The sequence below is a fragment of the Pinus tabuliformis genome, chromosome 5_1, assembly GCF_031772625.1.
Source record: "Pinus tabuliformis cultivar Carrire ecotype Pingquan chromosome 5_1, CPIR1, whole genome shotgun sequence".
Taxonomy (NCBI): Eukaryota; Viridiplantae; Streptophyta; class Pinopsida; order Pinales; family Pinaceae; genus Pinus; species Pinus tabuliformis.
The window spans coordinates 403667989-403687832 of record NC_142305.1 but is presented as its reverse complement, the minus strand read 5'-3'; positions in this window follow the sequence as shown (position 1 = coordinate 403687832).

The following is a 19844-nucleotide window of genomic DNA, read 5'->3' as shown; positions in this document are numbered from 1 at the left end:
CATTCCCCTATAATCCTCAAAAGATAAGCATTTTATATCTCTCTTGATTGAGTATTACTATTGTTGATTTACTATTAATGAGTCTCTTGTTTTTTAATTCTTTGCTTGGTTGTAATTGTTCTTACATGGCCTCCTAGTGAGGATTGCAACTACATAATGAATACTTCTAGAGCTTTGGCAGTAGATGAAAAGAATGGAAGAACAAAGCAAAGATTGTGTTGAGAGATATTGTACTAAATGAGATCCAAGCTTAGAGGGAGCAGGCATATCAGAAACTTTGAAGTATACATGGATTTGTGTTGATGGGAAGTCAGTGGTAAATTCCAAATGAATCTTAAAGATCTTGCATGCAATAAGTTGACAAGATAGAATTGAGAATAGAATGTTCTCCCAGTAAGAGGGAGAGGATCATGACAAAATACTTTCTCCTGTTGTAAGGTACACTTCTATTAAAATTATTGTCATTGCTTTGAAAATGCACTAGGTGGATGCAAAGAATATTTTTCTCAAAAGGAAATGTACATGAAGCTACCTCAGGGCTTTGAGGTACATGAGAAGAAGTCTTGAGATTAAAGAAGGCTACTACAAGAAGACACACTCGGCTTGGTTGATCTCATTTGATTTGTCTCTGATGGAAGTTGGAGGACTCGTGTCAAAGGGAGTAGTTGTGGCAGAAACAATTGGCCATGGGAGAAGTTAGAGAGCCGCATATTAGTTTTAGAGGGATTAGATCTCTAAGTTCAAAATTATTAACTATCATTGACATTATCAGGCTAGATTAGCTTATATGTTCAGAGGCCACAATGGTGTAATTACCACAACAGGATATGTCTTAGTGTGAGAGGGAGCACCTAGTTAGGGTCATAGGCAAACAGTTGTGGTGAGAAACACAATAAAAGGGTTGGTATACCAGCGTGGTACATTTGGTCATGGTAAAGTCAGTTATGTTTTGAAATTTGTCTCAAATAGTGAAGTACAACTACATATTCAGATTGGGCAGAGAGTGTTGAAGACATAAAGAGTTCATCAGGATATTGTATCAGTTTGGGCTCCATTATGATTATGAGCATGAAGAAGATATTTGTTGCACTCAGTATTGCAATGGCTACATAAATTACAACTGGATTGGCTGGTTGATAAGTAGTTTGGCTTCAGAGGCTACTTGTAGGATTGTCTTGATTAGGTGCAAGTGACGACCATGATGACAAGTCGAAGAACCACGAGATTCAGTACTAAGACATGGTACAGAAAGAAGCAGAATGGCTTCAGTATTATTCTATAGTGTAACACACTATTGGTAAATCCTTTGTCCCTGAGTAAAGTATTTATGCTTCAAGGACAAGCTTGGACTTGTTGAGAATTCCTCTCTCATTGAGAGGGATTGTTGATGCAATAACATTGTGGACTGAAATTCTCCCTGTGTTTAGTACATTGGCCTTTGACTAGAATTAGGGAGATTATCCCTGTCTAGTACATTGACCTTTGACTAGAATTAGGGAGATTATCCCTGTGTCTAGTACATTGACCTGAATTAGGGAGAATGGTCCTGCAGAGGGTTGGCATTCTTCACGGACCCGAATTAGGAAGAATGGCCCTGGAACATCAAGCTCATTTAGCATAGGGCCCCAAATTACTCTGATAAGAGTGTGACCTTTGGCGATTCACCATGTGTCGGGACATTGACCTGAATGATGGTGAACCAAGACTATTCCAGATGCCATATGTCAAGTTTTGACCCAAATTATAATGACTAGTTGATGCCAAATGATACACCATGTGTTTGAAGTACTTACCCAAATTATGGTGAGGTTATACCATAAGTTTGAAGTATTGACCCAAATTATGGTGTGGATGTACCATGTATCTGAAGTATCGACCTGAATTATGGTGAGGATGTACCATAGGTCTAAGGTACTAACTTGAATGATGGTATCGTGCTAATGATATTGATTTACACTGTGTCAAAAATGTTTGACTCGATTATGGTATTAGGCTTGATGCTATCGATGTACCATGTGTCACAATTGTTGGCTCAATTATGGTAACTTGTTTTACCATGTGTTACGAGTGTTCACCTATTTATTGTGATGATTTGTAATAACTTTTTCTTAGAGAAATCTGTCAACATGATAACATCTAGATAGTCATTATGAATACCTCCCTAGCTAAGAGGGAGTGTTGAATTTTTGTATCTATGGTTGGTCTTCATAATTATTATTTTAGTCATTGATGTATTTGTAAAGCATGTTCTTCATGTTATTTTCAAATATATATATATTTGATATGTTCTTCATGTCGGTTTTGAAAAACAGAAAATTTGAATTTTGAAAAATTAAATTTTGGCTCCAAAATAGCTAGGTCGACCCTCCTGCTAGTAAAGTCAGCCTAGTTTCTAGAGACACCTATTCGGCCTATCAAGACACCATATATAGACATCATTCGACCTCCCTCCAAGTGCAATACAAATCCGCTCTATTGAATCAACTTCAAACTTCTTGAGGCAAAAGAATGAGCAAACATTTTGAGGCATAATCTTTTGCTTGGCCATGCAAAGGAGACAAGAAAGAAGGACAAGTTCAATGACAAATCTCTAGCTCATGTGTAGACCAAACTTCTGAGAAAACACCTTACCTATCTTTGTGAAAAATTGAATTTCTGAGGAAAGACTCTAAGACAAAAAAAGGATGAGTTCCTGAGATATAATAGAGTTGCAGGACAGAGTTCTATGAATTAAGGAGGACGAAATTCTACCCTAGCTAAGCATACCAGGGCAAGTTTCTTAGGCAGAATTATGACTTCACTAGGAGGCAGTGGACTAGGCTTGAACTACCTACTTTGTTGGCATGGTTGACATTGTATTTGACTGATGTATCTATGTTGAACTTGATGATTTCTCTAGGGAAAAGGTTGTTGGGTTTCCCCCATGTGGGTTTTCCCAAGGTAAACACTTGTATTTTTTGTGTGGTTGTCTCTTCATGATCCTATTGTCATATATCTTAATTTGTTGATTTCTTCTGTGTAATTGCTTAATAATGAAATAATGGATAAGAATGTGAAAAATATTTAAATCATGTGAACTTTGAAGTAATTATCAGTATAGAAGACACTATAAAAACTAAACACTTTTGATTATGATTAACGAGTAAAGGAATACAAATCTTACATATGCTATTGATTTGAACTTTTCTATTCCCCATCCCTCTCACATTATTGATCTTGAACAAGTATGATATAAAACATAGATGAAGTTTTTCAGACATGATGCAACATACTTATCCCTCGTTTGCTAATTTGGTATGGCTTTGAATTAATTTTAACAAGAGGACTATATTTATTCACTATTAGAAAGACCCTTAGGTTTTTCTAGTGTAAGTTAATTTTGCTTTTTCATCTTTGGGATTCATTGGATCCATTTTCAAATCAATCTTTTTTTTATCCTAAACATATAACAAATGGGATTTGATCACATTTTTTTCTTGAATATGATGTTTTAATTAATAGAAAATATTAATAACTTACGAACAAATTATTTTTCCTAGCCCTAAAAGAGCTTGGGGAGAATTCATACCTTGAGGAGATACATAGGAGATACATTTAGTTAAATAAAATTGACCCTTGTGAAAACCATAATATATAATATGCAAAAAAATGGTTTGACTCTTTGCATTGTGGTACTAGGGTCAATCCCCAATGCTATAGGAGCTCCACCAAATGGTTGAGATATAGTTGTACTTTGTTTTATTAGAACCAATTGAGTAGAAAAACCATTGAAAATGACATTGTTAAGTGTTCCTAGATGCATTATAGAATTTCAATCCCCTTCATGCATGATCTGACCCAATAACAATAATTCAACAATGAATTATATACGTAATTACAATTCATTCCTAAGACTGAGATATGTCATTCTGTGAAAGAGAAATTATTTATGTAATTATTCTTTGGGAGAACACACTCCTATTATATATGTCGTTGTGGTTCATTGATTTTGTGAAATCACCTAATGAAATCACCCCACTACATTATATATGTTGTGGTTTAACTTTGTTAAGATCAACCCCTTACTAAAATGACCAATGAAATAATATATGAGTTAGTGGTTGGGTTGCACTTGACATTATATATGAGTTAGTGGTTGCACAAGATTGATCTCTTTTCCAGTGATTTCCTAAGAGTGTTTCATGTATTTTCCTTCCTCGCCCGAAAAGTCAAAGCCAAACACATGAACGTTTTTAAGCTACTTGAAAATAAAACAAATTGTTTTCTTATTTTGTTCTTCTTATCTACCATCAGGAGTAGGGGCCCTGAAATAGAGATGGCTTTGGTGGTAAATTGGGGAGTGATAAGGTGGGCTTGTCAGGAGTAGCTAGTAATGTCACTAGTGAAAGGGTGAAGCCCAACAACTTTGTGATATGAGGTCCTCCCAAAAGCATAAGAATAGTAGAAGTGGAACACTTGGCCCGACCGAGAAGAAAGAGCTTTAGATTCGCCTTCCAAACCTTAATAGAAAAAGAAACAAATAAAAGAGAAGCTTAGGTTTAGAAGTCTAGGCAAATTTGTACCCCCTCTGGAACTCGAGTGTGGGAAAATGGAGGAAGTTGTTGGCCCCATCTTCTCTTCCTCTCAAGGAGTGTTCGGGTAGCCCAATCCCTAGGGGAAGGAAGCAATATCTACCAACCAGTGGTGATTGCAAACGAGTTTCCCTCCCTAGGGAATGGATATTGATAGGGATTTCATAATTGAAGCATCGAACTCTCATATGATATTTAAAAAAAAGAGGCTAGCACTAAAGGCAATGGCATCTTGGACTCGCAAAGCTTGTTCAACACTGCAAAGGGAAAGGTACACATTTATCCATATGGGAAGCAGGAACGGAATATTAATAATGCAAACACACCTTAGGCCAATATCTACCATAAGTCTTTTACCTATTGCTGTTATTTCTACCAAAAGAGAAGGAAGGATAAGCACTCTAATAAGGCTTTAGGGAGTACTGGAGTCTCTATCCTTCTATCCTTAATACACTTGGCCCAGCTGGGAAGAAAGAGCTTTGGATTTTCCTTCCCAGCCTTAATAGAAGAGGAAACAAATAGAAGAGAAACTTAGGTCCATAAGTATAGGAAAATTCATACCCCATTAACACCAAAGGAATATAGACAAATAAGAGGAAGACCCATTCTCATGGACATATGCATATTCAATTGCTTGTAGTAATATTGTGGAGGTGCAACAAGGTACCCAACAATGTTGCATATAACTTGTGCCCATGCCATATGGCTGCATAGAACCTCCCCAAGGAAGAGCATGACCTATACAACTACCAATAATCTAAATGGGCATGATACAAGACTCCATTCAGTTTTTTAAGGGTGGTAAGGGCTCAATAGAAATTCCATACACCACTCACAAACTCACCAATGGAAGGTAATAGCATCATAACCATAACCATTGATTCCTTTTAAGAAAAGTATGGTATGATCTGGGTTATTCAAACATTAAGCTTATGATTTTTAATCCCTGTGAAAATTTCATCTATTAGAATAACTAAAAAATATTCTTCTAATTTTTTAATAAATTATGCAGTTTATTTGCTACGACAAATATCGAATAAGTTTACTACTGCAATTTTCATAATAAATTACTGCGGAAAATAAAATGCTGGAAATAGAGAAATTCTATCACCCACATAGAAAATATTAACACAAATATTTTTGGACAGTTGCCCCTAGAAAAACCCAATGTGGGAAAATTGGTGCAGCAGATTAGGGTTTTTCTATTAATTTTCAGCAGTGAATATGAGTACAAGAATTCTGGCAATCTATATAGAGAAAAACACTGAGAGAAATTTTATAAGAAATTTCTCACTCTCCACAGCAACTTCCTGACGAAGAGATAGACCATCTGCCCATACGTTGGTGCCTCTGCGTCACTCTCTATGCAATGCTCTTGTGGAATACTGTTGATTTGGGGTAGCATCGGATGTGCTCTAGCCATGAAATTTGGTGGAGAGGTTGGGGCACATGAGATCTCCAATACCCAGAAAGGGTTTGGACAGATTCTAAACAGTTCAGGAGATATTAAAATAATTAATATTTTTAATGGAGTCCCTAAGTCTAACTTAGGGAAAATAAAATATTAATGTGTATTAATATGAAACTGTGTTAGAATTGTCGAAAAGACATGGATCAAGCCAGATCTAATATTAGTCGTTGATTAGGGACTTAATCTCGGCTGTTGATATGTCAACAGGGAAAGTATAAGAGGAGGCTTGAGGGTTACTTGGAGAGTACACCAGAGTGATCAGTGATTCTATTCTCTAGAGTGGGGTTTGCTAAGAGAGATAGAATTAGTGATCGGGAGATGCAGCTGAGGGGCATTTGAGTACAGAGAGACAGAGAGGTAGAGATAGTGTCAGGAGAGCAGCGCAGTAGCCGGGGAGAGTGACACAGAGCCAGTCAGGGTTCACGCAGGGTCACGCAGAGGGAGCCGGGAGCTGCGCAGAGCCTTAGAGAGGCCAGCATTGCTGACGCAGAGGGCCAGAGGGCTGATGTAGACCCATCCGGGGTGACGCAGGACCAGCGCTGGGCAGAGAGGGCTGACGCAGTCCAGAGAGAGGCTGACGCTGGGGTTTCTGGGGCAGATTGGTGCTGAGTAGCTGCTAGAAGGATTATCCGGGGTTTCAGCCAAGAGATTTGTTAGAAACTGAGGTATTACTACCAAGGAAATTCTCTGTTGGGTAGGCTAGTTTCGGTACTTAGATTGTACTCTGATATTGCTTAATAAGAAAAGCCTCAGATAGCTGCACCGGTTTTCCCACATTAGGTTTTTCTGGGGACATTAGTCCAAAAATAATGGTGTCATATGGTGTGATTATTTTTGTTTCCTTTAGTTATTGATCTGTAATATGTTGAGCATGCACTAGTGTTTATTTTCAGTATTTACATTGTAAATAACTTGTTAAATAAAATAACAAGTAGGTAGGAATGAATCAGATAAAGTGCATGGAAGGTTTCTAACTAAGTAAACTTAGAAACTTCAACATGGTATCAGAGCATGATTGCAGATCACAAGAGGACTAAGGACATCAGCCGAGCGGAGCAATAGCAGCAGAAAACAATTGTCCCGAGGTGACAAAAGTTGTTTCTAGTAGAGCAGCAACAAGGAAGGGTGACGCAGTGCCTGCATTATCAAGGGTGAGCCAAGAAGAGGTAGCGCAAAGGCTAAGGAAGGCAAAAGGAGCCTCACGCAGAGCCACGCAATAGCTGGAAGGGCTGACGCAGTTGGCTGAGGAGGTCGGGTAGCTGGTGCCGGGATTGCGCAGAACCTAGGAGCTCTCACCTTCAGGTTGCTGGGGTTTAGAAGGCTGCGGGAATATTGCAGAGTGGAGTTGGTGAGGTATTGTACTCAGAACAGTACCTGACAGAGCAAGGCCAAGAGGAGTTGCTACCGAAGGTTTCTAGCCGAGGAACCTGGATCAGTGGTGCGGTTGCACAAGATGATCAGAGTAGGGGGCATCTCGACAACAGCAGAAGGATTTCCAGGAGGGAAATCGGGACTCAAAGGGAGTCCATAAGAGAACTTCCAGACGGGAAGTAGAGACTCGGAGGAGTCGAACAGAGAACTTCCATGAGGGAAGTAGAAAAGCATCATGGCACTACACGGAGTAAGAGACCAGGATAGACTGGATGGAGCGTCGAATTTCGCATTTTGGAAGGCCAGAATCTTATCCGTACTTTACAGAAATCATGTCAAGAACTTCGCCTTGAAGGTAATAGTTATCCCAGTCAACCCCAATGATAACGACAAGTACGAGGAGGCAATGGCGAGGGCCAAGAGCATCATCCTTGATGGGGTCAAGGATCATGTAGTACCACATATTGCCGAGAAGGAAACAACATATGAGATGTGGGAGGTTCTCAAGAAATTGTACCAGCATACTTTTGTGCAGAGAAGAATGCTACTTGAGAATCGATTGAGGTCGTATCAGATGAAGAAGGGAGAACCGAGTGACACCTTCCTCGGAGGACTAAATGAGATCCGAGATCAGTTGACTGCTATAGAAGCCACACCGGATCAGGAGCTAATGGTGAGGACAGCCCTGAATGTTGTCTCGGAAGACTGGGAGGTATTTTTCCAGAGTATACTGGGCAGAGGGACTCTCCCACCTTGGGACGAGATGTGGGCGGCTCTTCGCCAGGAAGAGATCAGACGACAGTTGAAGACGGGTAGTAGCAGCAAGGGGATCAAAGTCAAACAGGAGGAGGAAGATGTTGCCCTAGCATCTGAGGGAAAGCAAGAAAAGCAGAAGAAGAAGGATCTCTCCAAGATCAAGTGCTTCCACTGTGGGGAGCTGGGTCATTATGCGACCCAGTGTCCAAGGAAAAAGAGTAAGGGAGAGTCTTCTGAGACTAAGGCAGTGCCAGCGAGGGCAGAGAAGGAAGTTTTGACAAACGATGACTGTGCCATGAGTGCACACGCACCACTTGAGCGGAAGTGGGGAGACATCGAGGTGTAGTCAGGTGGACTACAGGCGGTGAGGGGCAGGATCCTCAAGGTACCCAGCCTCTTGGATTAGACCTTGCTACAGAAGCCTCGAAGAGGAGTAGCAGGACTAGCTGAGTCGGGTAGAGACGGATTTAGATGGAGCAACAGAGAGAGCTACAGTGCAGGAGTCCCGAGACAGCGCAAGGCTAGCAGGCTACAACAGTGCGAGAGGCACAAGAGTGTTGCACCAATGGAGGATGGCACAGAGAGGTGTGCAACGGTGCGAGAAGCATGGAGTTGTTGCAACAACACAGAAGTTAGAGAGGGAGCACTTGTCAGCGGTAGAGGGAGCTTCAGCATCAGTGGGTGTCTCTAGCCCAACAATGAGGTCAGATTGGGAGATCAGTTACTTACTTCAGTAACTGAGTTGCAGTGCAGTAGTGGGAAGCACGATGCAACATGATGAGAGGAGGTGAGTGCGGATGCAGTGCTGGGAGAAAGGACCAGTAGCAAGCACATATGCAGAGGGAGTTGTCGTACAGATGCAACAGTGGCAGTGGCAGAACCATGGGCAGCAGTACAGGATACAACAGTGTAGAGGATGGTGGGCAGCAGGCCTAGCATTAGCACAGGGACTGATGCCGGATGATCAGAGTAATACTCAGTGAGGAGTATTGCTAGAGCACAGTCCTCGCTAAGAGGGAGTGTTGATTTGGGGTAGCATCGAATGTGCTCTAGCCACGAAATTTGGTGGAGAGGTTGGGGCACATGAGATCTCCAATACCCAGAAAGGGTTTGGATAGATTTTAAACAGTTCAGGAAATATTAAAATAATTAATATTTTCAATGGAGTCCCTATGTCTAACTTAGGGAAAATAAAATATTAATGTGTATTAATCTCGGTCGTTGATATGTCAACAGGGAAATTATAAGAGGAGGCTTGAGGGTCATTTGGAGAGTACACCAGAGTGATGAGTGATTCTATTCTCTAGAGCGGGGTTTTCTAAGAGTTAGAATTAGTGATCGGGAGATGCAGCTGAGGGGCATTTGAGTGCAGAGAGACAGAGAGGTAGAGATAGTGTCGGGAGAGCAGCGCAGTAGCCAGGGAGAGTGACGCAGAGCTAGCCAAGGCTCACGCAGGGCCACACAGAGGCAGCCGAGAGCTGCACAGAGCCTCAGAGAGGCTAGTGTTGCTGACGCAGAGGATGAGAGGGCTGACGCAGGGCCTCCTAAGGCTGACGCAGACCTATCTGGGGTGACGCAGGGCCAACGCTGGGCAAAGAGGGTTGACGCAGTCCAGAGAGAGGCTAACGCTGGGGTTTATGGGGCAGATTGGTGCTGAGTAGCTGCCGGAAGGATTATCCGGGGTTTCAACCAGGGGATTTGTCAGAGTAGTTGTTGATCTGTAATATGTTGAGCATGCACTAATGTTTATTTTTAGTATTTACATTGTAAATAACTTGTTAAGTAAAATAACAAGTAGGTAGGAATAAATCAGATAAAGTGCATGGAGGGTTTCTAACTAAGTAAATTTAGAAACTTCAACAAATACGCTCTCCCTCACGCTGCCTCCTCCTAAATTCGGAAATCTGCCTTCCAGACTCTTGTTTCTACCCTTTCTCTCATCTACTACTCACCCTCTAGCTCTCTCTCCTCTATTGAATCACAACCACTGAAAAAATCGATCTGCCTGGGCAACTAAGTAACTACGCTGGTGTATTCTGCAGCTACCCATCAACATCTTCTTATAATATTTTGTTGGAGCACCAAAGACCAAGATTAAAACATAATCGATGGCCCAGATTATTTCCCTATCGGTCCGTGTGAGTTTCTAGAACATTCACACCATGACTTAATTAATTTTGATTAATTAGTCATATTCCCTAAGTTTCAACTTAGGAAATATTTAAAAAACGAATAATAATCTAATTACGTCGTCTCTAGGTCGAATTTCCATAAACTATTTCTGGGTTTTGGATATCTCATGTATTCTAGCCTTTCAACAAAATTTCATGGCTAGAACACATCCAATGCTACAAAAACTAACACTCCCTCATAGCGAGGAATGTGTTCTAGTGTTGCTGCCCCTTGTAGCACCATCCCGTCTCTGCATCATCTCCTATCACACTGTTGATGTCTGGCTGTTGCTTCCCACCAACTACTGCGCAACTCTGATATACGTTGCACCTGTGCTGTTGTTGCACTTGTGCTACTGCTAACCCTGTTGAACTGCTACCAACACTGCAACTCCCTCTCATCTATTGTTACTGTTGCAACTGAGAACCATCTGAGATACCCGGTATCTGCTACTAAAACGAATTCTCCACCATACCCATTTGTTCCCTGAACTGGATGAACTTAGCTCTCCCTAGAGCCTTCATGAGTATGTTTGCTACTTGATCTCCTGTGGGAAAATATTGCAGCAGGATTTCCCCACACTGTACACAGTCTCTGATGAAATGACATTTGATATCTATGTGCTTCGACCTGTCATGAAACACTAGATTCTCAAAGAGTTTTATGCAACTCTGATTATCACAGTAGACACTGGTTGCTCCCATCGTCTGCCTGAACAGGCTCATGAGCAGCTTCCTAAGCCAAATAGTTTTGCATGTAAGTTTGTTGGTTTCCATATATTCTGCTTCTGTTGAGCTCAGTGCTACTGACTTTTTCTTCCTGCTACACCAAGAAACCATCCTTGATCCAACACTGAAGCAGTACCTGAAGATACTTTTCCTATCCATTGAACTACCTGCCCAATCTACATCTGTGAATCCACATAATCTGACATCATCTCTTCGAGTATATTTCAACCCATACCCAACTGTGTCGCGCACATACCTTAGGATGTGTCTTGCTATTGCCCAATGTACCTTTTTCGGCTCAACCATAAACTGACTAAGGGTATTGACAACGAAACAAATGTCTGGCCTAGTGTTGACCATATACATGAGAGACCCAATGTGATGTCTATACAAGTTGGGGTCAACTTCCTTGTCCCCTCATGCATCTATCTTCTTCCAATTGGTGATCACTGGCGTATTCATGGGCCGACAATCCTGCATTCTGAACCTCTTCAGAATATTTGTAGCATATCTCCCTTGCCCAAGGAAGATCTCCCCATTCTTTTGTCAAACTTCCAATCCTAGAAAATAGTGCATCAACCCCATATCCTTCATGTCGAATTTTGTTGCAAGGTTCCTCTTGCAGTCTTTTATGAGCCCTATTATCCTGTCAAAAAGAGATCATCCACATACAAAACCAGAATGAGTGGCTCGTCCTCTACCATCATGTAGTAGAGGTTGGGATATGCATCACTCTCGACAAATCCCAACTGCTGCAAGTAATTGTCAATCCAACCATACCACACCCTGGGTGCGTGCTTGAGCCCATATAGGGATTTCTTCAACCTGCACACATGAGTGCGCTTCTCGTGAATTTCAAACCCTTCAGGTTGTTCTATACACACCTGTTCTTCTATCACCTCGTTCAAGAATGTTGTCTTGACACCCATCTGGTGAATCTCCCATCCCATCTGAGCTACTAGGGATATAACATATCTGATAGAGGTATATCTTTCGACTGGGGCGAAGGTCTCCTCGTAGTCTATTCCTTCTTTCTGTGCACACACTTTTGCCATGAACCTAGCCTTGTACTTCTCTACATTGCCATATGCAGCGTACTTAATCTTGTAGATCCATCTGGAACCTACAACTGATCTGTTTTTCGGCCTTGGCACTACCTCCCAAACATTATTTGTCATGATAGAACTATACTCTTCTACCATGGCATCCACCCACACCTGATGTTGTGTGGCTTCTTGAAAGTTGGAGGGTTCTGCAACCTGAGCTACCAAGGCTTGATATCTATCAAGTTGTCTGCGTTGTCTCTTGTTCGTCCTAGAAGTTCTGATAAACTCCTTTGCATCTCTCAATGTATGACAAACTTCCCTGTTGGTTCTACCACTGGTGGTGGGAGGTCCAATCAGTTCCTCCTCCTGTTCCTGCTGCTTCGTTTGTTGAGAACTCCCCGAATCTCCTACCCCTGAGGAAATACTAGCACTAGTCACTGTACTTGATCCCTGTGACTGTCCTCCTGCTAGTCCCACTCGCTGTCCCTACTGCTGGACTAACAAAACTTCTATTGATTGATTATGATCACCTGCAAGCATCTCTCAAGATCTCCTAAAAGCTCTGTCATCCATGTGTTGAAGAAAGCGTAACTATGTCCGGTCTTCATAAATCTACTTTTGATATTTGTATTTATTCAAGAAAAGAAATATTATTTTTGTTATATTTATCAATGAGTTTCTTGCTCATTGAAATAGGTCTAGCACATGTCAAAGTTCTATAAGTGAGTCAAAGACTCAAAAGAAAATGTTAAAGACCCTTAAGGGCATGTTACACCATGTACATATTTGTATAAGAGTCAAAGAATATCCCTCCAAGCAAACACAAGTCCTCTCCATGCAACGACATCATCAAAGGAATAAAAAATGATGAAGGAAACTCAAGTCGGCCTACAGTCATCATGTTGGCCTCAAGTCAGCCTAAAGGAGGGACAATCCTCTATATATAGAGGTTGTCCACTCCCTCAAACGACAAGCAATCCACCTTTGAAATCAGCGAGTAAGGAAGACCAAGAAAAGGGTGAAAAAGGACGAGTATAAGGAGCCTTTAGTGCAGCGAAGAAGGAGAAGTCATCACCGAAGGTTGGCGGATTGTTTCTAGGGTAAAACACAGTCACACTGCGAGAAAAGGAGGCATCTATGCGGTCATAACAGCAGAAAAATAATAGTCTCATACTTCTCATTGTTTGGGCTTAAAACTTAGGCCTATAAGGCCTCCCACTAGAGCAAAGAAGAGACCCTCCAAATTGAAGAATAAAGGAACCAAATACTCAAGGAAACCTCCCACACTTGTGACAATTTAGGGCTGCAAGATAGTCATATCAAGTCTGCAACTACACCTTCAAGAAGAAGCTCGGTTGGTCAAGAGGAAGGAAGGGATCATCACAAGTAAAGGGTCTCACTAAAGATCAAGGATAAGTGTATCTTCTAGAGCAAGTACAACAAGGAATATCAACAGTTGTAAGAAGAACGAAGTTCCGAAAGGAGGACGAAGTGTCGGGGAATGAAGTGCAGGAAGAAGGAAGGACTTGACTTGTGCTTGGACGATATTCGTGTCAAGGGTCTAGGGTTTGGCATTGATCAATAGAAGCTCCAATAAGAGAAATTTACGAAAAGGTTTTCCTCTATAAGAGAGAGAGGTTTTTGCCTGGCAAAGAGCCAACATCTTGTGTGCTTGTTCTTATGTTTTTGGTAGCAGTTTGATGAAGTAAACACATGCATTAATAATAAGAAGAAGAAGATCAAGCTAACAAGATAAATTGTAAAAGAGCTTCACAAATTTTTATAAAGTCTAGAAGAATCCTACTATACCCCATTGCCCTAGATTCTTCAACACCATGAACTTTACATCTCGTCTCACTACAATCTTCCTACTACTAGGAATGTAGATCATGTATGCCTTTGAGTTCTTGCTATACCCGACGAGGAACCCCTTCTCTGCAGTCTGATCCAATTCACTGTGTTTTTCATCTGGCACATGGTAGTAAGCTACACTCCCAAAAATGCTCAAGTGACTTACTTCGGGCTTCTTTCTTGTGAAGACTCCCTCTAGCGTTTTCTTCCCCAATGCTCTATGAGGAGTTTTGTTCTGAATGTACATTGTTGTGTTACATGCCTCTTCCCATAGAAATCTCGGTAGTTCCTGATCATACAACATAACCTTTGCAACCCCAATTATTGTTTTGTTTTTCCGCTCCGCTACTCCATTCTGTTGAGGGTTATATGGAGTTATCCATTCTCTTTTAATGCCTTCCTTTGTGCAGAAATCTGTGAAATCTTTATCAATATATTCTCCACCATTATCTGAGTGAAGCACCTTGATCTTCTTCCCTGGCGCGTTCTCTACAAGTGCCTTAAACTCTTTGAACCAACCAAATACCTCATCTTTGGTCTTTAAGAAATAGATCCAGGTCTTTCTGGAATGGTCATCAATAAAAGTGACGAAGTATTCGCCACCACTAAGAGCCCTAGTGGACATAGGGCCACAAATCAGTCCTAACACACCATTTTCTTTGCAGTCACTTCTCGGGAATGCTTCCTTTGCGTACTTTCCAAGTACACATCCTCTGAATACATCATCGCACTCTGTACTGAGAACTAGAACTCCTGTTATAGTTTCTCTAAGAATTTTGAGTGCTCCATGGTGTAAATGTCCCATGCTCTTGTGCCACAATTCATTCAACTCCTTTCCACTACCACTGGCACTGCCTATTAGTGCCATTGGAGAATCAAGCTACAACCTGTATAGCTTGTTGCTTCGAGCTCCAATTTGTTTCACCTTCTTCCAGCTTGAGTGTTTGACATACACTTTCTTCCCTACGAAGTGTACATCATACCACTTGTCCTGCAACTGGGACACTGAAATTAAGTTCATACCCAATCCAGGCACATGAAATACATTAGTAGCGTTGGTGCTGACTCCTGACTCCCTCTGAAACTCTATGGTGCCTCTCCCTACAAGAGTACATTTAGTTATGTTGCCCATTTTGATCTGGAAGTCCATCTGCTCTTCTTGATAGCAAGAGAAATATTATCTAACTCCTGTCATATGAGCTGAAGCTCCACTATCTATATACTAGACACTAGGTGAAGATGATCCTGATAGGCAAGAAAATTCATCCTCCAACCTAGAAGATAAATCTGAATCATCCTGACTGTTAATTCTGTCCATAATTTTATGTGATATTTCTAATTCCTCTCGATGTTGAATCTGCTTAGCAAACTACTGCAAAAATTACTACATTTGGCTAGAGATTTGCTCTGCAAAAAGTATAGGGCTGCTCCCTCTGCCTCTGAACTTTCTTAATCTGGAGAAATCAAGTTTTTCTGTCGCTCTCTCAGAAAAGCTGATTTTCCTCAAGAATTACGACATCCTAGCCAAGAGACTACGCTGCCCTTTGGGGATTCGAATTGTTGCTCACATTGAGCAGTGAACCTCTTCCTTTCTCTGCTACTGAGATCTCTGACTGATCATATCTGCTCTGATACCATGTGAAAATTTCATCTATTGCAATAACTGAAAAATATTCTTCTAACTTTCAAATAAATTATGCAGTTTATTTTCTATGACAAATATCAAATAAGTTTACTACTGCACTTTTCACAATAAATTCTGCGGAAAATAAAATGTTGTAAATAGACAAATTCTAGCACACACATAGAAAATATTAACACAATTATTTTTGGACAATGGTCCCCAGAAAAACCCAATGTGGGAAAATCGGTGCAACAGATGAGGGTTTTCTTATTAATTTTCAGCATTAAATCTGAGTACAAGAATTTTGGCAATCTAGACAGAAAAACACTGAGAGAAATTTTAAAAGAAATTTCACTCTCCATAGCAACATCCTGAACAAGATATGGACCCTCTGTCCATACGTTGGTGCCTCTGCGTCACTCTCTGCGCAGTGACTATGCAGTGCTCTTGTGGAATACGCTCTCCCTCACGCTGCCCCCTCTCTCTCACCTATTGCTCACCCTCTGGCTCTATCTCCTCTATTGAATCATAGCCACTGAGAAAATCGATCTTCCTAGGCAACTGAGTAACTGCACTGGTGTATTCTCCATCTACTCATCAACTTCTTATAATATTTTGTTGGAGCACCAACGACCAAGATTAAAACATAATCGATGGCCCAAATTATTTCCCTATTGCTCCGTGTAAGTTTCTAGAACATTCACACCATGACTTAATTAATTATGATTAATTAGTTATATTCCCTAAGTTTAGACTTGGGAAATATTTAAAAAAAAGACTAATAATCTAATTAAGTCGTCTCTCGGTGGAATTTCCAGAAATGATTTCTGGGTTTTTGAGATCTCATGTATTCTAGCTTCTCCACAAAATTTCGTGACTAGAACACATCCAATGCTAGAAAAACTAACAATCCCACAGTCCACTCCAAGGTTAAAAAGAGAGTGGAATTATGTGTATAGCCCAATAATTAGAGACAGTGACGACTCCAAGGTAAAAAGAATGCGATCTAGGTTTATAATTCTTTGCATCGTAACTAGTGAGGAAATAAACCAACTATCACACAATTGAGAGCGGGTGTTATTCTTTCGACCAAGCTCAATGTTCAAGAACCATTACGTGTCGTCAAAGATTCAACCAATGAATTATGGTGCTACATGAGTCTATAATTTAATAGTAATGTGGACATTACCTTAGAATTGAAGGAAGTAATCATGGTTAAACTTACAAACCTAGTTCATACAACAATTGAAACACACCATAGGACAAATATTTCACCCTGGAAACCCAAATGGGAAATCCAACTTCAAATGGGTCATAGTTTCTTTATTTTGACAATCTCTGATTATAATGCTCTGATGGCTCTCTCTGTCTCTTTCTCTCTACCAAAAAAAGTCGTTGAGAATAAAATACGATAAAAAATAGGGACATAGGAGGTAAAAGAGAGCCAACAAACATGACCCTTTGTTCCTCATTCCTCAACCTTCTCTCCTAATTTTATTTTTTAATTCTTTTAGTTTTCTATTTCATTCTTATCTTATTCAAGTATACATTTACATTGATTCACAATGTTTGCTAACTTTCATACCATGCCTAAATAATTTTGCAAATATTGAGCCTTGCACCCATTTCATAACCATTTTAAATCAGATTACCATAAGATTGTTGACATTGACAGTTAATTTATCCTACAGTGAGTGAGAGAACCCATTGCCTACATCATTCTAGAGCCTAGCAATTGTGTAAAATTCATTATGTTGGGGAAGTAAATTGTCTAAATTGTTCCTTGACAACCATTATTCTCGTGTTAATTCTTATTTTCATTTTCTTTCCTATATATTTATTGGAAAAAAATAAGAAGTTAGAAGCTCTAGAATGTGTCTGTCAAAATGTTTGCAATGTTGAGAAGAATATTTCACATGTTTGTAAAGATATTTGGAATCTTGTGATGAATATTTGGTGTTAATTGTTTCAAGGGATTTCATTTGGAAGGGCTTATCTACCTTATGCTTATGTTAGAGAGCCCATGCTAAATTTTGTTGTTGTAATGAGTTATCTTGGATATCTGTGAGTTAAAATTTCTGATTAGAGAAGCACTTATAGCTTATCTTTTTCCATGATTGTCTTCATGTGAAATTTCACTGCTACTCAAGTTTAGCAATTGTTATAGTAGTTAGTAGACCAGTGATTTTGGGACGAATTTAATGGATGCCATATAATATGTACCTCATTCCCTCGATGGAGTTCACAGACAATGCCCATGAACTTGCTCTACAATATTTTCGATTTCAAGAGCCATGTACCTCATTCCCTCAATGGAGTTCATAGACAACGTCCATGAACTTGCTCTACAATATTTTCGATTTTAAGAGCCCGCATATTCTCATCTTGCCTCCTTGCAGTAAAAGAGCACACAGTCTGAATCAAAACCCCACAACTGGGAACCATTTCTACGGTTCTTACACTAATCCATCATGAGATGAGGGCAAGTTGTGGACTCTAGAAGCGTGAGAACAACAAAGTGCAAGAATGATGGTATTATAATATTATTGCAAACTTTGTTGTCCTCTTGAAAATATCACTGATTAAATTTATAAACATCTCTCAAGTCAGAAACCCAAAATTCTGCAAAAATATATGATGGGGGTCATGGTGGATAAAATATAAATGTCGAGCAAAGATTTCTACTGCTCACGACTTCAATATTTAATTAGCGTACGCATGTCGAGATAACATGTAATGCTCTATACCGCATTTACTTGGCATTGCTCTCAATGGATCTTCAAAATGGAAGAAGAGTTAAGCCCTTCATCATGATTTAATAACAACACCTCACAAATAATCTATAATAATTCTTATAATCATGTCGAAAAGGTTAGCCACAAATTCCAAAAGCTGGTAGTGAAAAAATATATATGATCAGTTTTGGAACTCATACCGTCAAATATTGGATTTCCCTTTTAAATAAAAATGATTTAAATGCAAAAATTTCTGCATGCTTTAGTATATATAATTTTACATTTTCTTACACCCCGATATGGAATGTGTTTGGAATCCACAAAAGAAAAACTATGCATATTAAAAGTAATCCTTTCTATAGGTCATGAGTACTTTTAAGGAATAAATTTCCATTTAAGATTTTCCTACAATATGAAGACTTGTAGACTTTGATAAGCTGACCGTCATTCTTATTTGTGTGATTTTGCAAGTTACATGGAGAATAAAAAATAATAGATAATATTACACTTGCCACAGAATGGCAACTAATGACCCTTCACACCAATTCCGACTTGTTTCTGGGCAGAACAAGAGATCAATCTGCTAAACTAACAATCTAAGTCATTGGACACGTCCCTCAGGGTCACGTGTCTCGTATTTCATGTGTCGGACACAAAATACGACCTAAAACGCGTCCAAAACGTTTTTTATCATGTCCTCCAATTGTGACATGAGTTTTCGACGTGGCAAAAATGTGCCCTAACGTTTTTGCCCCTTAGGACACGTGTCCCACAAAAGGTCACTCATAGAGCCCGTGCATGGTTTATTTTTTTGGTTTTTTCAGTCATTTTTCACCATCAAAGCTCGCTGGAGTTGTTGTTGTGTTGGAACTTGGTCATTGTTTGCTCGTTGGAGTCGTTGTTGTGTTGTGTTGGAAGTTCCTTTAGCGATTCCCCACTATCAACTTCACATCGACCTAGGTCCTAGATAATAGCGTTCATGGTTTGGAGTTTGTGGTTTGGGGCTTAAATTTCTTGTTTTTGAGCGTGTGGGGACCAGGTCAGCATTTTCTTGTAGTCCATACGCCCTTACCTATATAATTTCTGTCAATCTATTCAAGAGACTTTCCAGGTGCTGGCTGCCATCCACGATTTTTAACTTTTGAAATAGCTTTCTTCATGGTCTCTATAGCTTGATTCATTTGCTTGTTCTCTAAAATATCCATCCACAAACATTTCCCATGTTTCCACAAACATTTCCCATGTTTTGAAATTTGGTTTTCCTTCTTTTTCTAAAACATGTTCAAGAAAGACTCTGCGGCTTGCCTTTTCAACCATTCCTTTTGTGATATAGGCATCAATTAGTACATTGGGCACTCTGATATCATAACTTAGGCCATCGAATTCCCACTCTTCAAAACATTTTTCGACTCCCTGCATATCTCCAAGTTTGACCAATGAAGAAAGCATGCATACATAGCTAGTGTATTGTTTTGATTGCAAATTTCAATGGCTACAGAGAGTTGACTTAAATATATAG